We start from the raw sequence: 8,346 nt of genomic DNA, 5'->3' as shown, positions 1-8,346 counted from the left end.
TCGCAAAAACAAAAAACAAGGAGATTCAAGATATAAGTTGTAAAAATAAAGATTTAATTTATCCGTTTGCAATAGCTCGGAGCGAAATACATTGTTTATTGTCTGCAAAATAATCAAGATATCACATGTTTCTTGTACGGGGAGGCTGACATCAGGGACCCATGAGCCAGCAGCGTCGTCAACGTTTCAAAGGCAGGGGGTCGAAAATAAAAAAAAACAAAAAATCAGTTGGTAAAAAAATCCAAGAAAAGAAAACATTTATCGTTCTGAGAGGATGACATGCGGGACCGATGAGGCGGCGGCATCCTCAACGTTTCCAAGGCGGCAGGGGATCAAAAGAAAAAAAAGGAAATAGCCGAGAAATTAATTAGGGGTCAAAAATAAATCCACCAACGGAAACTTTATTGTTCATAGAGGATGACATGTGGGACCGACACTGCCAACAACGTCCTCATCGTTTCAAAGGGGGCAGGGGATCGAAATAAAAAGGCAAATAGCCGGAAATTAGGGGTCAAAAATAACTCCAAGAAAGGAAACTTTTATTGTTCGTAGAGGATGACATGCGGGACCCATGAGCCAGCGGCTTACTCAACGTTTCAAAGGCGGCATGAGATCGAAAGAAAAAGGCAAGTGACCAAATATCAGGAGCCAAAAATAATCCAAGATTTATTGTACATAGAGGATGACATGTGGGTCCCATTTTGCGGCAGCGGTCTCAATGTTTGAAATGCGGCTTGAGATCAAAAGAAAAAGAAAGTAGCTAGTAATTAGGGGGTCAAAAAAATCCAAGAAAAGAAAGTTGATGGACATAGAGGATGACATGCGGGTCCCATGAGCCGGCGGGTTCCTCAACGTTTCAAACGTGGCATGAGATCGAAAGAAAAAGGCAAGTGACCAAATATCGGGAGCCAAAAATAATTCAAGAAAAGAAACATGATTTACATAGAGGATGACATGCGGGTCCCATGTAGCGGCAGCGGTATCACCGGTTGAGAGGCGACGAGGGATCGAAAGAAAAAGGCAAGTGACCAAATATGAGGTGTCAAAAAAATCCAAGAAAAGAAAGTTTTATAGTACATAGAGGATGACATGCGGGTCCCATTTAGCAGCGAGCGGTATCACCGTTTGAGAGGCGGCGGGGGATCGAAAGAAAAAGGCAAGTGACCAAATATGAGGTGTCAAAAAAAACTCCAAGAAAAGAAAGTTTTATAGTACATAGAGGATGACATGCGGGTCCCATTTAGCAGAAGCGGTATCACCGTTTGAGAGGCGGCAGGGGATCGAAAGAAAAAGGCAAGTGACCAAATTTGAGGTGCCAAAAAAACTCCAAGAAAAGAAAGTTTTATAGTACATAGAGGATGACATGCGGGTCCCATTTAGCCAGCAGCGGTATCACCGTTTGAGAGGCGGCAGGGGATCGAAAGAAAAAGGCAAGTGACCAAATATGAGGTGCCAAAAAAAACTCCAAGAAAAGAAAGTTTTATAGTGCATAGAGGATGACATGCGGGTCCCATTTAGCGACAGCGGTATCACCGTTTGAGAGGCGGCGGGGGATCGAAAGAAAAAGGCAAGTGACCAAATTTGAGGTGCCAAAAAAAACTCCAAGAAAAGAAAGTTGATTGCACATAGAGGATGACATGCGGGTCCCATTTAGCGAGCGGCGGTCTCAACGTTTCCAAGGCGGCAAGGGATCAAAAGAAAAAGGAAGTAGCCGGAAATCGGGGGGTCAAAAAAAATCCAAGAATAGAAAGAATTTTGGTTCATAGAGGATGACATGCGGGACCCATGATCCTGCATCGTAAACGGCTCGATCGGAGAACGTTGAACGAGATGGCGCGATCGAGAAAAAAAACAATGCCAGAGAGGCTGCCATCCGGGCCCTACATCCCTCGGCGGTGCGGATTTGCGTTGACTCGGCCGGCGAACCCGAGAATTCGCGATGCACCACGTCCCGGGCCACCATACGCGACGTTTTGGCCGCTTTCGTCGGGCTAGGTGGCCTCAAAAACGAGAAAAAAAAGTTTTGACATGCACCACGGAGGGACCCAAAATCGTCGGCCATGGTACACCAGCAACCACGGCGCGACTTCAACTTCGTCGGCCATGGCAACTTTTCTTGTAGTGCTCATTTGTGTTTCCTAAATATCTTAGGACCCCGAGTTCTTGTTATCTGTTCCGAGACTGAGCGCTCTAACCACACGTGGGTATGCTTACCGGGTCTCCCCTCGACCACTGCCGGAATCTACAACTTTGTCCAGTGGCCACAACTAGTTTGAATGTTTGTTTTGTTTCTCCCGGGCGTGCAAGCATGTTTCTTTGTGGTCAGATGATATGATGTTACTTTTGGGGAAGCCGTGAGTGCCTTGTAACCCCGTTGTCTCTTGCACGCTCGTAGGATGCGGTACGTATTGTTAAGAGGTCATCCTCTAGTGGGCTCGATCCTCTTAGCCGTAGACGCAAACGGCTAAGTCCGCTTCGGAGCACGGCCGGACTTCGATACGGGTTAACTTAGTTAGGTGGCTTCCTGGACATTGTTGTAGTGAAGGAGAGTGCGTGTCGTGATATCCACCTGTCGTAAGTGGGTTGATCGTGCGTGTGAGCACATTTGGGCACCCCTGCAGGGTTACAATCTTATTGATAAGCCGCGTCCGCGGTTATGGACGACTTGGAGCTGTATGACTCGACCATAGATAACTTACACCTGTTGTTTCAATCATAATAACTTGCGTAGTAAGTTAGCAGTACTTAAATAACAACTGGTTAAAACTTGTCAACCGTGTGAGTGCCTTTGCCAGTACCTCTTTGCAAAGGGGGAACACATCGGCTGTGTTATGTTTGCAGAGTATAGAACTGTTAGTTTATGCGCTCTCTCATCTTCTCTGTTTAGACGAATGTTGTAGAGTGTCTCTATAGGTTTTTAGTGCTTGCGCGCTGCCGCTTAACCCCACCATATTGCCTATGACGTTCCTCTTGCGTCCTCTAAGTCCCCTGCGTGCCTCAAGTACAAAGGACGACTGGTTGACGAATGCTTATACGTCTTGAAGTCTTGTTAAGTACGAACCCGTACTTATTGCTGCTTCTACGGGATATAACCGGGCAGGTATGAAGATTTGTTCGATGGAGACGACGCTAGCAAGGTTACCCTTCCGGCTTGGCCTGGGCAGGGTTATGGACGCCACCGGTTATCTTCAGGACTCTTAGTCCAATTTGTGTCTTGTACGTACTCAGATGTATTCGCTCTTCTGTATGATTTGGATCTTTGTATTGTATATTTGTATCTTGACTCGTTGAAGTCGTGGTTGTAATATATGTTTCTTGTGGGCTCTATTGTAATCCTGTTGTAATGTTACCGCTCGTGTTAATTCCTCTGGCATCACGTGTGTGATTCGTCGCGCACGTCGTGTCGGAGGGCGTCTCAGAATCGATATCGTGCGGATTTCGGCGGGATCGCTGGAATCCTCGGGATACCGGTTCCGGGGCGTCACACATGTGGCAGTGGTGTGTTGCCTATCTATGATGTGTTTGGTATTTCATGGAAGATCTGGAACAACAACGTGGATGATAGCCACCAAAGGCTTACACAGAGACAATGACATGGTTAGGCTAGCTAGGGGTCTATACATGGGTTGGTCGTGACCATTCCCCTAGTCTAAGAGAGATGGCCAAAACTAAATGTGGTCAACCCAGTTCAAAAAAAAGAACGTGGTCGGTCTTTAAGGTGAAAAATATCAAGATGGAAGCAACACTTGCTGGGAAGAGAACCTTGGATGGGCGAACATGGAAAACGATTCGATGACTTGTACGGTTGTACCACAAAAGACAAAGGAGGGTGATCTAGCCCTGGATTCCTTGGTCTCGCGCCTAGAGTTCATCCTGTTCTTGTTTTGGAAAAACCAAATTTGACAAAATCATCACCAGTGCATCACTATTGACAAATATATCACCATACATAATAACCAACTTGATAAGATACGCACATATGGGCACGAATTTGCAGCACCTGAGCATCTGTCTGCCCATCTTTTTAAAAAATTAAAATTTTGAGTTTCAAAAAAATCCAAAAAAAACAAGAGTAGGTATGCATGGCTCCTATATCTGTGCGAAGTTTCGGTAGAAAACTCATTATGTTGCGGTCTATAGAAAAAACAAATTTCCGACAATATATAGGCCATGGAGTCATATCCCGGTATTTTTCTTGTGTACAATCTCCATATATATATCTGAATATTAAATTTTTGGCTGATTTTTTGAGGACCTGAAAGTACGAGTTTCAATTTTTTTAAAGGGATCACTGGTTTTCAAGAGCACCAACAAATTTTCCTCGCAAATATCATCTATTGAAGGGATATTTGGAGCAAGACGATCGTACACAATTAATAAAATCATCAAGGTTTATATATAAACTGCCCCCTAGACCCTAGTGTATTGTTGAAAGGGTTGCAGTTGGCGCCCGCATCCCGTTCAACAAAACAAAAGTTAGAGCAAAATGAGGCACTCGATTAAAGCAGGATTAAAAGCAAAACTTTTTTTTTCGATAAAGGGAATATATTAATATCAAAATTAAAAGCAGGATTAAAAGCAAAACTTGAACAAACATGACTCACGCAACGCTCCCATCCCTAATTGTAGATACATTCGCCGGTCTAGCCTACGGTTAGTTGTTTATAGAGACACTCTAGTTTAACTCAATCATTTGTGACAGTTTGACAGAGACGGCCAAAAATGAACAAACAAAATATCTTGCCGAGCCAGTTTGGCAACACGTAAAGTGAGCCGCCCAAAACAAAACGCAACAGTACACTACGCTAGGAGCTTCATAATTGTAGCATTGGCGAGCAAGGAAGCATAGATACGGCTTGATTCTGTCCACAGCTCTTCATGTCACGGTCTTGAAACAGCCACCGGTTCTACGAGGACAAGAAGGCCGCGATCCACAGGAGCGTGATGGGTCAGGAGTCAGGACCGTGCATGCACCGGCCGGGGAAATCTCTTGAGTAAAGTCTAAAATAAATCTTGAAATTGTAGTGGGTGTTGGAATCAAAGCTTGAACTTCTAATCCCGAAAATTAGCACCCCGAGCTTACTATTCCCGGTCTATACTTGCATGGAGCTCGTTTCCATTCAATTTTTTTTGACATGGCAGCAGTCAACCCTGGGATCACCGACTGTTCGTCATCCTCAGGCTGGTCCCTTTCTCTTCGTCATCCTCATGCCGGCCGAGCATTTAAACAAGCATCCGCGAGCCTGCCGATAACTTGCACATCTTCGCCATCAATGGCAGCTAGGCCATGGCCTCTGACTCCCCTACATGCGCTGAGTGTGCCGACGATGTACTTCAGCGATTCAGCCTACGACACATCTGCTGCACGGCTCCGCCGTGGTGATCGTCGTCGTGCTCCCCGTCTCCGCGGCAACGCAGGCGCGCTCTGTCTGTGGTGCCCCAGCCCAACAACCTGAAGGCGAGCAGGCGTTTTCAAAATCACGCTGACGGCAGTGAACCCAGGCGGTCAGCGCGGGCTGGAGAAGAACGGAGCGAGCTGCAGGTCGGGCCGTGCGCCGTCCATCTACAGATCGCGCGCCGCCGTCGAGGTCCAGGTAGCGCGCCACGCTGCAGGCCGGGCCGTCGAGGTCCATGCGGTGCGCTGCGCTCCAGGCAGCGCGCCTTCCAGCTACAGGTCGCTCGCCGCCGTCGAGGTCCGGGTCACGTGCCGCGATGTAAACCGAGCCTCCGAGGTCCATGCGGCGCCGGCAAGCTTCAAGCCGCGCCGGCGAGTTCCACGCCACACACGACTTTGAGGGGCGCTGCGGGCATCGCGGGAGAGGGGACTCCAGGGATGGAGGGCAGTCGAAGGAGGAGGAGAGGACGACGGGGATGGAGGGGAGTAAGAGGTGAGGACGCCGAGGAGTATGGGGCTCTTCCCCCATTCCGTCGCTGAGCCTCCCGTTCCATTAAGCGTGACTGCGTGAGAACCCTGACGTTCCATTGAAGTCTGATCCTAGTGGCCTGATGAAAGAGCCAATTATGCCTATGAAAACGATGCATCTGACATGTGGACCATTGATATCAATGAGAGTGAGATGAGACTCCCTGGCCACGTCACATGATCCCTGTTTGGAAACTAACTAAAAGCAAAAAAATGAGCGGGATTGATAAGTATAGGGTGGTGATTTCAAGGATTAAGAGTTCAAGGTTTGAGTTTGACACCATCTACAACTTAAAGGTTTATTTTAGACTTTACTCAAATCTCTTTTCTTGCTCACCCAAACGTAGACTCCGACTCGTGCCCACCACATGCTCGCAAGTCGTCGTGTACGTTCGAAAGGTATCTGTCGGGAGGCTTGCTTCAGTGTCCCCCTCTTACCAAAATTTGAAGGGATAAGTTTTTCCGGCGCCTTTCTTTTTTAGCAGCCCGTAAAAACCCATATCAAGCTCTATATATTCTCGTATAGATATACTAGGTGTACTCAATATTTCTACCAGACGGACGAAATATTTTACCCACATACGTTTTGATTTTCAGCGTACACCGTTATCTGCGCGTCTGACTACTGAATGATATAAAGTTAAACGAACTGTACGGGTTACTCTAGGACTTATACTTATTATGTCTTTTTATTCACTTTTAATTATTGCGCATCTAGTTACGAAGAGGTATGCCGAGATCTTGGTCATTTATGTGTTTCAGTTCACCAAAATTTGAAGGAAGGGGGGACACCGAAGCAAAAGTGATCTGTCGGATGAAAGCTCAAGCTAGCCGTTCCGTCAGGCATCGACCCTCCTGCGTCGCTTGCTTTCCATGGACGCGTAAACGGTGTGTCATCTTACGTCTATCTCGGCCTCTCGGGCCGGCCGGCCGGCGTAGGCTAGCGTAGCAAGCACACGGAAGAAATCAAATGGTGCCGAGCACAAAGGCTTTCTCGTCCGGTCGTCTTCCTCACGGGATATTCTATTCAGGCGAACGAACGAGATCCCGATCTCGATCATGGCCAGCGAGTGAGCTCAGTCAATCCTGATGCATGCGCGAGCGAATCCAAGCGCAAGGAGACGCACGCGCGCGCAGCGGCGACGACGACTTGGGATGGGCGCGTCTTGGACTCTTGCTCGCCCCTGCGGGCCTGCCCCACCGGGTCGCCCGGCCGTCTTGTCTGAACCCTCGCGTCATCGCAGGTGCTTCCAAGCGAAGACGAGACAAGGATCTCACAGCTGCCTGTGCCGGCCGGCACGTTCATCCCTGCCGGATCTATCACGAGTTCGCTCACCTGCCGACCAATCATATCCATACTCGGGCGATCCATCGGTTAGCCGAGTCAGCGTCACGACTAAGGATGGCAATTTTACCCACGGGTACGGGTACCCCGCGGGTACCGTACCCATATGGGCAGGGTATGGGTACACTTTTATACCCCACTAAGTCATGGGTAGGGCATGAGTATAGCCTCGTATCCGCGGGTATGCCCATACCCTGCCCGTTTATTATCAATTTCTTATGTGATACGTCTAATTTTGTTGACTTATGAGTTAAAATATGAGAATGTGCTTTTTATATTTTGTTATTTTTTATGTACTTAACTACCTGTTATTGAGTTGAGATAATTCATTTTTTCAATAAAATTTGTTGTCAAAAAATGTAAAATTGCGAGTGACTTGCATACAATTTGACCTACCCAGGTACCCAATGGGTACGGGTACCCGCCGGGTATGGGTATGGGTAAAATTTTATACCCGCGGGTACGGGTATGGGTGGAAGTTTGTACCCATTGACTATACGGGCATGGGTATGGTATTGCTCTACCCTGTCCATACCCTACCCATTGCCATCCTTAGTCACGACTTGTTTACGACTTTTTTTTTTTGCGAAACACAGTACAATCGAAGACGCTCATACATACGCGCACACACTCACCCCTATGAACGCACACACGCATACCCTACCCCTATGAGCACCTCCAAGAGACTGCGTTGAAGAATTAATCCGGCGGGTCTTGAGATTGACGAAGTCACCACATGCGCCTCGCTGTCGACGGGAACGTCGCCTCCCACTGAAAAATATTCCGCCTTTATGAGACACCAAAGTGTCAAATCTGGGATTTGAACTCTTTACGACTTGCAATCTTGTGCTCTACTAGTCATTAGCCTGTACAACTGTACCACGTGCACCGTACTCGGTCGAGCTCTAAGTAGCCTGTACTCGGCGTAACCGGATGTTTGTTCCTTCTCGGGTAGATCCAGCGCTTGGGGATGGAGAGAATAGCCACATGCATGCTAGTGCCATTGATGTGCCATCCATCATCCCAGGGCATGATATATGTCTGCCGATGGATGGAAACCGTCTCGCCTACCGTCATG

The sequence above is a fragment of the Lolium rigidum genome, chromosome 6, assembly GCF_022539505.1.
Source record: "Lolium rigidum isolate FL_2022 chromosome 6, APGP_CSIRO_Lrig_0.1, whole genome shotgun sequence".
Taxonomy (NCBI): domain Eukaryota; kingdom Viridiplantae; phylum Streptophyta; class Magnoliopsida; order Poales; family Poaceae; genus Lolium; species Lolium rigidum.
This window is presented reverse-complemented; position numbering follows the sequence as displayed.